We start from the raw sequence: 13,698 nt of genomic DNA, 5'->3' as shown, positions 1-13,698 counted from the left end.
CTCAGATATCAGGAGTCTGCCTGTCTCCTTCTCTTGACCCTGCTTTCTCTGTGCTGGCTTCAGACACAGGCATGTTTTCCTCCGTGGAGTCAGACGTGACCACTGCAGCGCCATTCAATCAGCTCAGCAAACCCAAAGCTCAGAGAGAGGCTCTTTCTCAAGCTAAAGTCTCAAGGCAAACCCACATTGGCCGGCTCTGGTCAGGCGTCCATCCCTGAACCAATCACAGGGATTCTCACTGGCCAGTCCTGGCTCACATGCCCCCAAACCACATGGACAGAGAAGGGGAAGGGGTGGTTCCCCAAAGGAAAAGTGAGATGCTGTAACAACAGAGTAGGAATGGATGCTGGTGAGGCAACAACAGAAAATATCCAGGACACTCCTCAATGCTTCCAGTGCCAAACACACAGGACATCCTTCAGACCACATCAGATCCAGGGCACCCACTGCTTCACAGTCTGGGATACTGAGACCCAGGGAGTGGCCCAAGAACACACAGTCTCCAGAGTCCAGGGATCCCATATCCCATGCCACCAACTCTCTGGACAATCAAGGCCATCAGCAATGCCTGGTGATACAGCTGCCTGTCACCCCAAAGCTCAGGCAAGTGGGCTCTGCGCCCCAGAAGATAAGGACCAGCCACACCCAGCTGGCCTTGCCCAGCTACACTAGGCTTGATAACAGCTGGGCACCCTGGGCAGCCGTCATCCCCTCTGGCCCCAAGCACTATCTCAGCCCTTGCTTAGGAGGGCTGGGGGGCCCGGCGGGGGATAGGGAAGTTCCATCCATGGGCTTGCACCTCTGAATCTTCGTTAGTTCTGTCTGTTTTGGGGGCGGTAGTTGCAGATTCTAAGAAACAGAGCACAGGGCTATTTGGCTGTTTTTAGGTCCAATTTTAAAATGTAACTAAAGTCTCTTGGTTTATTTATGTTCTCCAAATATAATAAAGAATCACAAAAAGGCCACTGAGCCACTCCAGTCCAAGCACAGCAGCCATGGATAGCTGGGTTTCCTGCTCAGCTCTCCTCTCTACGCTGGCCTTGAGCAGAGGAGCCTTTAAAGTTCTGATGATGTTGCAATCTTGCTGTAAAATCTTTAATAGCTCCCCACTGCCTCAAAGATAAAGCTCAAACTCCCTAACCTGACATTCGAGACCCTTCCACATTCCTTGTAACAATAAATGTAATCAGTAACTGTTAATTGAGTCTACCAGGCATCAAGCAAAGCAGTCTACGTGCATTAGATCAGATGATCCTCATAACAACCCTACAAGGGAGGTACCATTATAATTTCCATTTTACAGATGAGGAAACTGAGGCTCAGAGAGGTGAAGTGACTTGCTCAAGGTTGCTCAGCCAGTCAGTGAGGGAACCAGGAGCACTCACCACAGCCTACAGAAGGGCTCTGCTCCTCTCTAGCCTGTCCACAGAGCTCCCTTGCGTGCCTGCTGTGCTCCTGCCTCCCTCCTTTGCCCACTCTAGTCCCCCTGCCAAGCCTGCCCTTTGCTTGTCCATAGGCCAACTGAAGAGGACCCTTCTCCAGGGTCTTAGTGAGTAACATCAGGAGGCTGGTTTTCTCTTGCTGCTTGAAAATGGGCTCAAAGTTGATTCACAAAGCATTTTCCCAAATATCTGAGCAGCAATAGCGTGGCTGGACTTGGGTGGCATATAGTCTTTGGAGAGAGGCCTGGGTTCGATTCTCAGTTCTGTCACTTTTTGGCTGTGTGTCCAAACACCTCTCTGAGCCTCCGTTTTCTAATCTGTAAAATGGGGCTGATGCTAGCACCTATCTCACAGGGAGTGTCTGGGGATTTAGTGAGTAAGGGGCATAGCATCTTCTGTGCTTAGCATGGTGCCTGGCACATAAAACAACGTAACCAGAAAATGAGAGTGCTTGTTATTACTATCGTTATTATGTAGAAAAAGTGCTCTGCCTCCAGAGGTGACAACTGGAGACAGATCACACTCTTTCAGCTGAAGATCTTTTAGGTTAATCCCAAAGCACGAGTGACAAAAGAAAAAATAGATAAGTTGGACTTCATCAAAATTAAAAACTTTTGTGCTGCACATGAAACCATCAAGAAAGTGAAAAGACAACCCACAGAATGGGGAAAAATACTTGCAAATCATACATCTAACAAGGGATTGGATTCCAGAATATACAAAGAACATTTACGACTTAATAATAAAAAGACAAATAATACAATTTAAAAATAGGCAAAGAATATGAATAGATTTTTCACCAAGGAAGATATGCAAATTGACAATAAGCATGTGAAAATCAACATCGCAAGCCATGAGGGAAATGCAAATCAAAACCACAATGAGATATCACTTCAATAAGAGGCAGGATAGCCAGAATAAAAAAGACAGAAACAAACGTTAGCGAGGATATGGAGAAATTAAGACGCTCGGGACTTGCTGGTGGGAATGTAAAATGGTGCAACCCCTGGGGGAAACAGTCCGGCAGTCTCTCAAAATGTTAGATATACAGTTACCATATGACCCAGCAATTCCACTCCTAGGTATAGACCCAAGAAAGATGAGAACATATGCCCACACAAAAACTTGTACACAAACATTCGTAGTACAATAGTCAAAAAGTGGAAAATAACCCACCAACTGATGGATGAAAATGGGTAAATAAAATGTGGTGTATACATACAACAGTTAGATTTTCTGAATTCAGTGGCCGTTGTCCCCTGGTGCCAGGAAGGACATTTCCTGGGTGTTGTGTCCCGCATCAGAGGGAAAGTCCATAGACTGGAAACTTATTGAGGTCACAATCAAGGAACAAGGGTGGGAAGAAGTGAGAACTCTTAGGCATTTCCCATCTGAAGTCTATTATCCCAGCACAGTGAATAGAGCAGGAGCACATTCAAACCGAAAGAACTGATGGAGTGCATTGGGAAGAGCCAGCGCAGGAATGATCCTGAAGCAACAGCTGATAAACTCTTGGCAAAAATAGCAAAACTTCAAACACGTATTAAAACAGTGTTGTTGTCTCAAAAGAACTGTTTGGGCAGCAAATGGGTTACCCAATAATACAGCCTGTAAGGCTGCAAATTTAGAGACCATGAATTTGGATAAGAACACAGAGAAAGAACGATTCAAGTCCAGAAGAAAGAACGATTTCTGTGAATTCTGAACCTTCCAACCCCGTGAAAAAGCAAGTGAAAAGATTAATTTGTCAGGGGATCATGACGAGGCTGTTTCTGAAAGATGGTAACCGGAAGTAGGTTCCCCCTTTTGCAAGGGACTGGAAAAGGCCCACTCAAGTATTGTCCGTCCAAGGAAGAAAGGGAGAGACTAAAGTAAGAAGCAACAGTGAGAAAGGGTATACGGGCCTGGTCTGGACATCTTGGGAAAGCTGTCTCGTCAGATGTCACTGGCTTCAATTCTGGGAAATCTTTACTTTCAGGTCACCAGATGGTGTGCAGTTCCACTCAGGGTTTGTGCTTTCTTTGGATGTGTCACATGAGTCCAAGAGTCTATTCCTTGGAGTCTGGCAGCACGAGGACTGGTGAGCAGTACCTGAGAGGAGCCTTTCCGGCGAGGCTGAAGAGAGTCTTTCTGGAGGTATCTTTTCCAGGAGACAAAATCTCTAGGTTGCAAGGTGTAAGGCTTAAGGTCTTCGTCTCCTGGGAGCACACTGTGAAAAAATTGCTCCACCAAAATATGATTATTTTTAATACAAGCAATTAGGCCTTTACAGTACTGAAGAATATCTCCTTTTATTAGCTGTGCATCAAAAGAGGCAGGGGCCAGGTGCATGGACATCCTGTGACTATCTCAAAGGGTGAGAGTTTGAGTTCCAGCGGGGGTGGACCTGAGATCTAGAAGAACCAATAGCAATGCTTTTGGCCAAGGTATTCGGAGGGTCTCTACAAATTTTGCTGACTGAGTCCTAATAAAGCCATTAGTGTGTTCCATCAATCTTGAGGATTGAGGATGGTAAGCACAGTGAAAGTCTTATAATACGGGCCAAACAGCACAGACTTGTTGAAGTATCTCACTGGTAAAATGGATCCCGCCATAACTAGAAAGTTCGAGAGGAGTTCCCCAGGTAGGGCTAATCTTTTCTAACCGAATTTTAGCCACAGAGGAAGCAGTGGCCTGTCGATGAGGGAAAGCTTTGCTCCAGTGAGAAAACGTACAAACCATGACTAAAACATGTTAACATCCATGAGATGGGGAAACTGTATGAAATCCATCTGTCAAACCTCGAATGGTCCATGGGGCAGGGCAAAGTGTGTGGGAGCAGAGGGAACAGGTTTTCCTGGATCATATTTTGGACAGGTGGGGCAAATGAGGTAGGCACTTTTTGCAGCCTTATGAATACTTCTCCACCCATTTTGGTTCATGAATGCTACCATTTTGTCGGTAGACCAATGGTTTAATGCATGGACAGTGGTAAGTACTGGGAAGACCAGATTGCTGTTTGGCCCAAACCAGAATTCTCTTTTTTTATTGAGCCAACAGTTTTTAGATTTCCAATACTGCTTTTCCTTTCAACTGTTGGGCATCTTTAGTTAATTTTTCCAATTTACCACCTGGGGAAACATCCTTTTGCACCATGACAGAGGCTTGGCTATTGGTTTCCTTGAGAGCAGCGTTTTTGGCAGCAATATCAGCGAGATGGTTTCCTTCAGCCTCTAGAGAGTCAAGTTTGGAATGCCCAGGGATCTTATTTATAGCCAAGGTGGCTGGCAAGAGTATGGCATCTAATAGATTTTGGACGTAGGAGACATTTTTAACCTTTTCCCCATTAGAGGGAAGGAAACCCTGCAGTGTCCACAGCATCCCAAAGTCACGGGCTACCCCAAAGGCATATGGACTATTGGTATAAATGTTTGCTGTTTTACCCTTGACTAAAGTACCACCCCTAGTAAGAGCACATAATTCAGCCCTGTTGGACCAAAGTAGCCAAAGGTAAAGGTGCTGCCTCAATGACTTCAAGAGGTAACAGCACACCCAGCACAATATTTACCACTGTAATCTTTTATTTTTTTTATTATTATTTTTTTTGCTGAGGAAGATTTGCCCTGAGCTAACATCTATTGCTAACCTTCTTTTTGCATGTGAGCCCCTGACACAGCATGGCCACTGACAAGTGGTGTAGGTCTGTGCCTGGGAACCAAACCCAGGCCGCCAAAGAGGAGTGTGCCAAACTTAACCGCTAGGCCACCGGGGCTGCTCCCATTGTCATCTTTTAAATAGGAACTATCCGTAAATCATGTAGACTCTGCACCAGTTAAAGGAATTTCTTTGTAAATTATTACAGGAAGTCAAGAGGTGATCTGTCAGCATTAAGCAGTCATGGGAGATTTCATCAGTGAAAGAAGGGAGAAGAAGAGTGGGGAGTTATGTGAGGAGTTATGTGAGGAGCAGTTAGCAAAAGGATTTCATAGGAGGTGAGATGACGGACTAAAAGATGTTGAGCGCAATGGGAATTTGGAAAGGCCTCTACTTCTGCTTCATGGCGCACAACGATGGTTGAAGGGGATCCCAGGACTATTTCTTCCATGGCCTTGACCAGAAAGGCAGTGGCAGGAATGGCCCTGAAACAAGGGGGGTGTCCTTGTGCCCCAGGGTAGAGTTGTTGGCTATAATACCCCGTGGGTTGATGATGGGCCCATGTTTTGGGGTGAGTCCTCCAAGGCTATTCCCTTCCTCCTCACATACAAAGGGAAAAAGGGGAGCTGATAATTTGGATGTCCACAGGCAAGGGGCTTTATTAAGCTTCTCTTCAAGGCCCCAAAGGTATATCTTCTTCATCTCCCCAAATAATAGGGTCAAGTTTGTTGATTTTTAGTAAAACATATAGGGGCTGGGCCATAAGAGAGAATTTGAAATCCAATTTCCACAGTAGCCAACCAGCCTGGGAAAACCTTATAACTGGCTCTTAGTTTTCCATTTGAGGAAGTTCAAGATGCCTTGAGACTCACCTGGATTCAAACATAGTCCTTGTTCCAAGATCAGGTGCCCTAATACTGAACCTGAGTTTGAGCAAACTGCAATTTTTCTTTGAAGACTTTATGTCCCTTTAAGGCTAAAAGTTTTAAGAGATGGATGCTGTCTTCCTGTGAAGAGGTTTGAGAAGGGGAGTAGAGAAGGAAATCTCTGCGTATTGTAACAAAATAGAGCCTGCAGAAAACTCTATCATCTAAATCAGCCCTTAAAGTTTGTGAAAAGTAAGAGGGACTTTCTGTGAAACCCCGGGCATTACTGTCCAGGTGTGATGCCATTCTTCCCAGGTGAAGCCAAAAAGATATGGGCTAGCCTTATCAAATGGAATACTAAAAAATGCACTGCATACATCAATTACAGTGAAAAATATGCTCCCAGTGGGAATGGATGGCAGTAGCACATGGGGGTTAGGGAACAACAGGGTGGCAAGGGATGACAATGTTATTTATTGCTCAGAGGTCCTGGACAAACCTCCATTCCTGACCATTGGATTTTCTCAGAGGTAAAATCAGGGTATTACAGGAACTAGTATAGGGGATAATGAGGCCCCGAGCCTGGTAATCTTCTATTATGGGCTTGGTGCCATAAAGGGCTTCTTTATTTATAGGGTATTGACTAGTTCTGGGGAGAGGTTTTGAGGGATCTATTTGAATCCTAATGGGAAGTGCACTGTGGATTCTGCCAACATCAGTTGAAGATTTTGCCCATAAAGAGGATGGTAGTTGATCCAATAGGGACAAATGCTCAGCGTCCCCAGACTCAGCTATATTGTAGACACAGAGCAAATAAAAGATGTTGAAGCGTCATTTAATTCACCTGGTTGGCTATTTTGATCGCTACTGTCAAATTCTAGAATTATTTTCCCCTTTTGACAGAAAGAAATTCCAGCATGATACTTTTCTAAGAAGTCTCGGCCTAATAAACGAATAGGGGCAGAGGAACCAATGAGAAAAGGGTGTGTGTCTCTCAAAGGGCCTAAGCAACAGGGAACAGCTTCTGAGACAGAAACCTGTTGAGGTTTATGAGAGCCCCCACCATTTGAATCATTTTAGTACCCCGAGGAAGGGGCTGCTTGATAGCAGTGGGGATGAGCACCAAGAGTGTAGCTCATGTCAATAAGGACTGGGCGGGCCGGCCCGGTGGCGCAGCAGCTAAGTGCGTATGTTCCACTTCAGGGGCCCAGGGTTCACCGGTTCAGATCCTGGGTGCGGACATGGCACTGCCTGTCAAGCCATGCTGTGGTAGGCATCCTACATATAAAGTAGAGGAACATGGGCATGGATGTTAGCTCAGGGCCAGCCTTCCTCAGCAAAAAGAGGAGGATTGGCAACAGATGTTAGCTCAGGGCTAATCTTCCTCAAACAAAACAAACAAACAAAAAGAACAGGGAAACTGAGGATATGGGGGCGGGGGGAGTTGCAGAAGGGAAAGAAGAAGATGGCACCGGAGGCAGGCCTGAGCATAAGGTGGCTGCCATGTGTCCAGAGATAAAGAAAACAGGGGAGGGGAAAGAGAGGCCTCAGAAGCCATTTTGTCTTTCTTTAACTGTTGGTTTGCCTCAGAAATTGTACTTTGCAGAGAGGGAATTTTAGACTCCTGAAAATGTTTGGAAGCCTTGAGATACCAATCAAAACAGGCACCCCACTCAGCTGTGACAGTGCTGAGCCCTGGCTATCCTATTCAGTTTTGAGAAAAGTAAGTTTGGGGAGGTCGAAAGTTCCCCATAATGGCCATGGGTGTTCTAAACTACTTTTGGTTAAGTTGGTCCATTTAAGTTAGAAATGTGCATGAGGGTGGACTGAAATTTTTTATGTAAAACCGGCCGGGGGTCCCTGAAGGGGGAGTGCCCTCAAAGCATTTAGATAACTGGGATCTCGTTTCTCTGAGGGTTCTCCCCAGGGCAAGAGAACAATTCCTCAACAGCCTGCGTGCCAAGCACCAGCCCAGTGCCGAGAGGACGGGCCTGTTCCAAAGGGGTCAGGCCAAAGCCTAAATGACAAAACTTTTAAAACAGAAGGGATGAAGCCTTTATACAAACAAAAAACCAGATCCTGAATAAAGCTTGGAGAGCTCAAAAGGCAAAAAGAGAGTGGAGGTCAAATCCAGGAGAAAACTCACACCCAAACTCCAGGGTCAGCAAGAAAGCAGTGAGCTCAACGGGCTCTGTGGGATCAGCGCCCATTTTTGCTCACCAGCCTCGAAGGGTCGGAGGTCTTCACTGGATCCCACTTCTCTGACGCCAAATGATGTCGTCCTAAGAAAAAAATAAAACAGCCAGTATTTTACCAAGGTCGACACAAATAACCAATATCCATTCTATAAATAGGAAAGATAAGGTGAATTTTACTTGAGTCAAGCTGAGGACTAGCCCAGGAATTCAGTCTCCACAAAGGAAGAAAGCGTTCTGGAGAAGCATGATTTTCAGGACTGTTCTATACCTTTTTAGAACAAAGAACATACATCAAACATGTCAAGGCACCTATTCCTCAAAGTTTCAAAAAGATGTTTAGTCACAGTTAAGCAGGTCCAATGTTTGGGAAAGGAAACTTATCTACAAAGGAGTACCCAAACGGTGTCATAGGAAAAGAAGCATGCATCTCCACCTTCAAAGAGTGCCTTCTCCACTTTGGGATAATGTTTAATGCATACTTACTTATTTTTTTTTGAGGAAGATTAGCCCTGAGCTAACTACTGCCAATCCTCCTCTTTTTGCTGAGGAAGACTGGCCCTGAGCTACCATCCATGCCCATCTTCCTCTACTTTATACATGGGACACCTACCACAGCACGGCTTTGGCCTAGCAGTGCCATGTCTGCACCCGGGATCCGAACCGGCGAACGCCAGGCCACCAAGAAGTGGAACATGCACACTTAACCGCTGCGCCACCGGGCCCGCCCCATCCTTACTTTAATGGTTAAAGATGTACTGTGTATGTTTGATAGGCCATAAGTCAGGCTCTTTAGTTCAAATACAATTCAGGCTGAATCAGGTTTAAACCAGAATAGCTTCCTCATATACCTCAATATGTGAAAATTTCTTAGCAGCAAAATGGGTTTATTCAGGAATAGCAGAGGAATTGCAGTTTGGGACAAGCAAGTTATAGCAAAAGCCATAGGCAAGCCCAGCAAGCAAAGGAGATGAACATTATTTTATAGAGAAAAAGGAAGAAGTTGACAGGGGTTGTTTTAAACAAAGGTCCATTGGTGGAAGACAAGAGTTCAGAGTGGTGACGATTTCTCAGTGGCTGAGTTGCTGGGGTGGTTGATTTCTTGTGGAGGATACAATGTACATCTCCTTCTGTTGGGGCTTGTAATTGATGATCCTTCCTGTAATTGACATGGAGTGGCTGCTTGAGCAGCTCCCACTTCTGGTCTCTCAACCCCATTTTAAATGAGGTTCCCTTTATTCAGTTTCACACTCTCAAAAAGCCATATTTACAATTTTTTTTTTTTAGGAAGATTAGCTCTGAGCTAACATCTGCCAGTCCTCCTCTTTTTGCTGAGGAAGACTCGCCCTGAGCTAACAAAATCATGATGTAAATTATGTAAATATTATTTGCTGTAGAACCAGGAAAGACAATTAGACATGGAGAGAAGGAAATAAATTCTTCGGTCACTAAGCCTGGTGCGGTCTCAAAAGCGGAAGCTTCCAAATGGCAAGGCTGAACTGGTTCTCTCTATTTAAACTCCACCCAGTGGCTGAGAATCACTGGCACGTTTTGCGCTGTGGAGAATTCAAGTAAACTGTAAGAACAAAATGAAAAACATCCCTAAACAATGGTTTTTTATACAAACGGTAACTTCTCATACACAGTGTTCTGTACCTTGCCTTTTTTTAAACTTAACAACCTATCTTGGAGCTCTTTCCCCATCACTATGTAGAAAATTTCTTCATTCTTTTTTTTTTTGAGGAAAATTATCCCTGAGCTAACGCCCGCTGCCAATCCTCCCCTTTTTCCTGAGGAAGATTGGCCCTGAGCTGACATCGGTGCCCATCTTCCTTTGCTTTATATGTAGGATGCCTGCCACAGCATGGTTTGACAAGCGGTGCCTAGGTCCATACCCGGGATCCAAATGGGTGAACCCCGGGCCGCAGAAGCGGAGCATGCAAACTTAACCACTATGCCACTGGGCTGGCCCCTCTTCATTCTTTTTAAATAGTTACTTAATGTTTCCTTGTATTTAACCAATCTCCTGTTGATGGATATTTAAGCTGTTTACAATATTTTCTACCATAAACCATGGTAGATGAACCAAGGCAAATGAACCACCTTATAAATGAGGATGGGCATTCACGTGGCTGTTATCTCCAGCAGGAGTTCTGAACCTTTCAGGGTTTTTTGGTGCCACGACACGTTTGGAAGTCTTGTGAAGCCTCTGTCTGGTACGATGTACGAAAATCCCAGACTCCTGGAGGCAAGCAGGTGGTCACTATACGGGACATTATCCAGTTTAGGCATGGTGAGCCCCTCTTGTCAGAGACTTCTGGGAACCCTCCCAAAATCCACGTTTCTAGATGCCAGCCAAGCTTTTAAGAGGCCTTTCTCAAACTGCTAGGTCAACTCTTTTCTGCACTGGCCCTTTGCCCTTGGCCAAGGCAGCTTTACAGAAAAATTATGATCAATAGGACACACATAGCAAGGTAAGACCAGCGTGTTGCATTGAACTCACTTATGCTCTTCGGAGATCCTGGACTCAGCTAGACAAAATGAATCCCAAGAATCAGAAAGGTTTATCTTAGAAAGAGAGGTGGATTCCTCCTTAAGTTTTTGTATGAGCCTTTCTTTACCTGAGCCGAGGCATCAACTCAGGCACGGCACAACTGTGGCCAGTGAGTTAGAGCTGACCTGAACGCCTTCCAGGACAGAGGCAACGAAGATCATGATACTGAGCAGACTCACACAAGAAGTCCAATCCCAGAGGGTGCACGAGGGTCCCCTAGAAACACAGACTTTACAACATTAAGGCATCTCAAGCAGGACATGCATTAATCTGAAGGTCAAGGTGTCAGGGTCCCCATACGGCCCCCTGTCACGTGACTTCCCATCCTAGCATTCTTGCTCCAGTTCAAATAATTCCGTAGCGTCCTTGGTTTCAGAAGGACTGCTTGAGGCAGTCAATTCCAAACCATTTTGCTTATCCGTGACTCGTGTGGACAGCTTGGGGTGTTCTTCATGGAGAGTGCTGGAGCTGAGCCGTGCACTGCTGTCAGGTGAGATCTTAGACTCAGCATCTGAGCTGCAAGCTCACAGCTGGCTTGGGAAGGCAGCAAGGGGAGTGTCCCTTCAGGAAGAGAGGAAAGCTGCCGGACCAGGTCTGAGAAATCAAGATCGGTAACAGACTCTCCTCCCCTCGCCTGAGCCTCCCAGGTCCTGGGTTTTGTTTTTCTCCGTTGTTAAGAAATCACTGTGTCCTATTCAGTAAGTAAAACTTTACTCTTTTTCAATCATCTCCTCCCCTCTGCCAGACCTTTGTCTGGAAGGGTTGTACACAAGGGGGACAAAAACATTGTCACAGAAAAACATTTTTAGGCAACTTATCCAGAAAGACTCGTGAGATTCAGAATGTGGTCATGGCGAAATCCTGCATTTTCAAAAATGTTCAAAATGGATTTATGTAATTCCTGGACCCTTTCATCCTGATCGTCGATCTAGTGAGCAGCCCAGAAAAGATAATGTCTTTTGTGGAGACAGTTGCATTGAATGGACTGCCTCACTAAGATGCATGTACCAGGAGAAAGTGAGGGAGCGAGAGGTAAGCTATCAGTCCATTGATGGAAATGCAACTAATCGCAAAGTCAAATACAGCGATCAATAGCAGTGACACATCCCCCACCTGTCAGGAGTGGGTGGGAAGGTCACAGTCTCTGTGACGTGTCCTCGCCCAACTTGCTGCTTTGGGCAGGGATCACGGTTAGGAATGCAATCAGTCTGCATCAGAAATGGAGAGCCAATCAGCAGCTGGATTTAAATGCTCCTGTCAAGAAGCAAACACTTCATCGTGGACTTCTATAAGAACCTAAATGATACAGCACCATCCAGGATGTTCTCACAGCATATGGTCCCACAGTGGGCTGTCCCAAATCTGCCACAGTCCTACATCCCAGTCCTGTTCACTGAGTGGAGCGATTTCGCCCAATTTTAGCTCGTGCTGAGCCTGAAACCGCTCACAGCAGACAGCAGCCGGTTTCCGCTTAGATTTGGGATTTGTGAATTCAGGATCCCAAAGAAGCGGCAAAAAAAGAGGTAACTATGTGAGGTGATGGGTATGTTCATGAGCTTGATTGCAGTAAACATTTCATAATCATACATATATCAAAAGATCACCCTGTAGGCCTTAAACATAGACAATTTTTTTTTTTTTTTTTTTAAAGATTTTATTTTTTCCTTTTTCTCCCCAAAGCCCCCCCGGTACATAGTTGTGTATTCTTCGTTGTGGGTTCTTCTAGCTGTGGCATGTGGGACGCCGCCTCAGCGTGGTCCGATGAGCAGTGCCATGTCCGCGCCCAGGATTCGAACCAACGAAACACTGGGCCGCCTGCAGCGGAGCGCGCGAACTTAACCACTCGGCCACGGGGACAGCCCCAAACATAGACAATTTTTATTTGTCAATTATTCCTTGATAAAGCTGGGGAAAAAAAAGAGCCAGCAGCTTTTCTTTGGCTGCAGCCAAGCTGAGATGCTGCAGCCAGGCCAAACAGCCGCGTCCCAAGTTCAAGAGACGAGCAAGCTTCTCCTGAGCCCTCTTCATCGTGTTGGTCTGCAAGCCCAAGTTGAGCCCCACAAAAGTACGCACATCAGCTGGAAAATCATCTCTAAAGGCTGGACACGTGATTTCACGGGAGCCCATTAGCAACCAAAAACTGCTTTTTCAAACCTCAAAAGTGTATCTCCATTTGGAGATTGCCTCTCTTTTTCAGGCTGTCTCCCTTTTTTTTCCAGAAGCGTCCAATAAGCAAAAATCATAGTAAAAATTCTCGGTTAGGAAGACTTGTTCTGTTTTCGAGGCACAAAGAATTCAAATTCAAGCCGCCCACGTTCAAGGCAAGAACGTGTGTCCCAATGACACTTTTTCCTGCAGCTCACCCTGATCGTGACGGTCCCTCTAGCACTTATGAAATTGTAGCGTATGATATTTTACACCAATTTTAATCATACATCCAGATGTAATCGCTATAAAATACAAAGCCATTAAAGAAAATTCTTCCCCCTTTATTTTCATTGCAAACTTACTTAAATCCCTTGCAGTAAGTTCAGCATTTACAGGGTGAGGGGGCTGCGGCAGCAGCAGGAGCACCCCCCCCCTTCCCCCTCTGGTTTCTCTACAGCTTTGCTCCAGCCCTGGGAACTGATTTAAAACTTTTTTCCTGCACTTGGAGAAGAGAACAAACTTTTGACATTTTTGGTACACCCAAAGTTCACCTTTGGGGATGTTTGGACCCTTTCACCTCCCACCTTGAGAGAACAAAAACCAAAGGCGCCACCCACATTGGGCTTTCTCCCTTCGTTTCATCCACAACAGTTAAAAGAGGCCAAGGGACCCAGCCAGTCATCACTCCTGGTGTCCATCCCTCAGTGGTAAATCCAAGAGATGATTTTGACCTCTCACAAGAGATTCAGCTACAGCTAAAGCTGCTGTCTCACACCACAGGCAACTCCATAGCCACCCAGGCATCTAAGACTCGTCATTCATTCCAGGAGACCGTGCAGACTGCCCCGTGGCCCCCGGGC

This window comes from Equus caballus, chromosome 8 (genome assembly GCF_041296265.1).
Source record: "Equus caballus isolate H_3958 breed thoroughbred chromosome 8, TB-T2T, whole genome shotgun sequence".
In the NCBI taxonomy this organism is placed as follows: domain Eukaryota; kingdom Metazoa; phylum Chordata; class Mammalia; order Perissodactyla; family Equidae; genus Equus; species Equus caballus.
The sequence above is the reverse complement of the archived record's forward strand: the minus strand, read 5'-3'. Positions refer to the sequence as shown.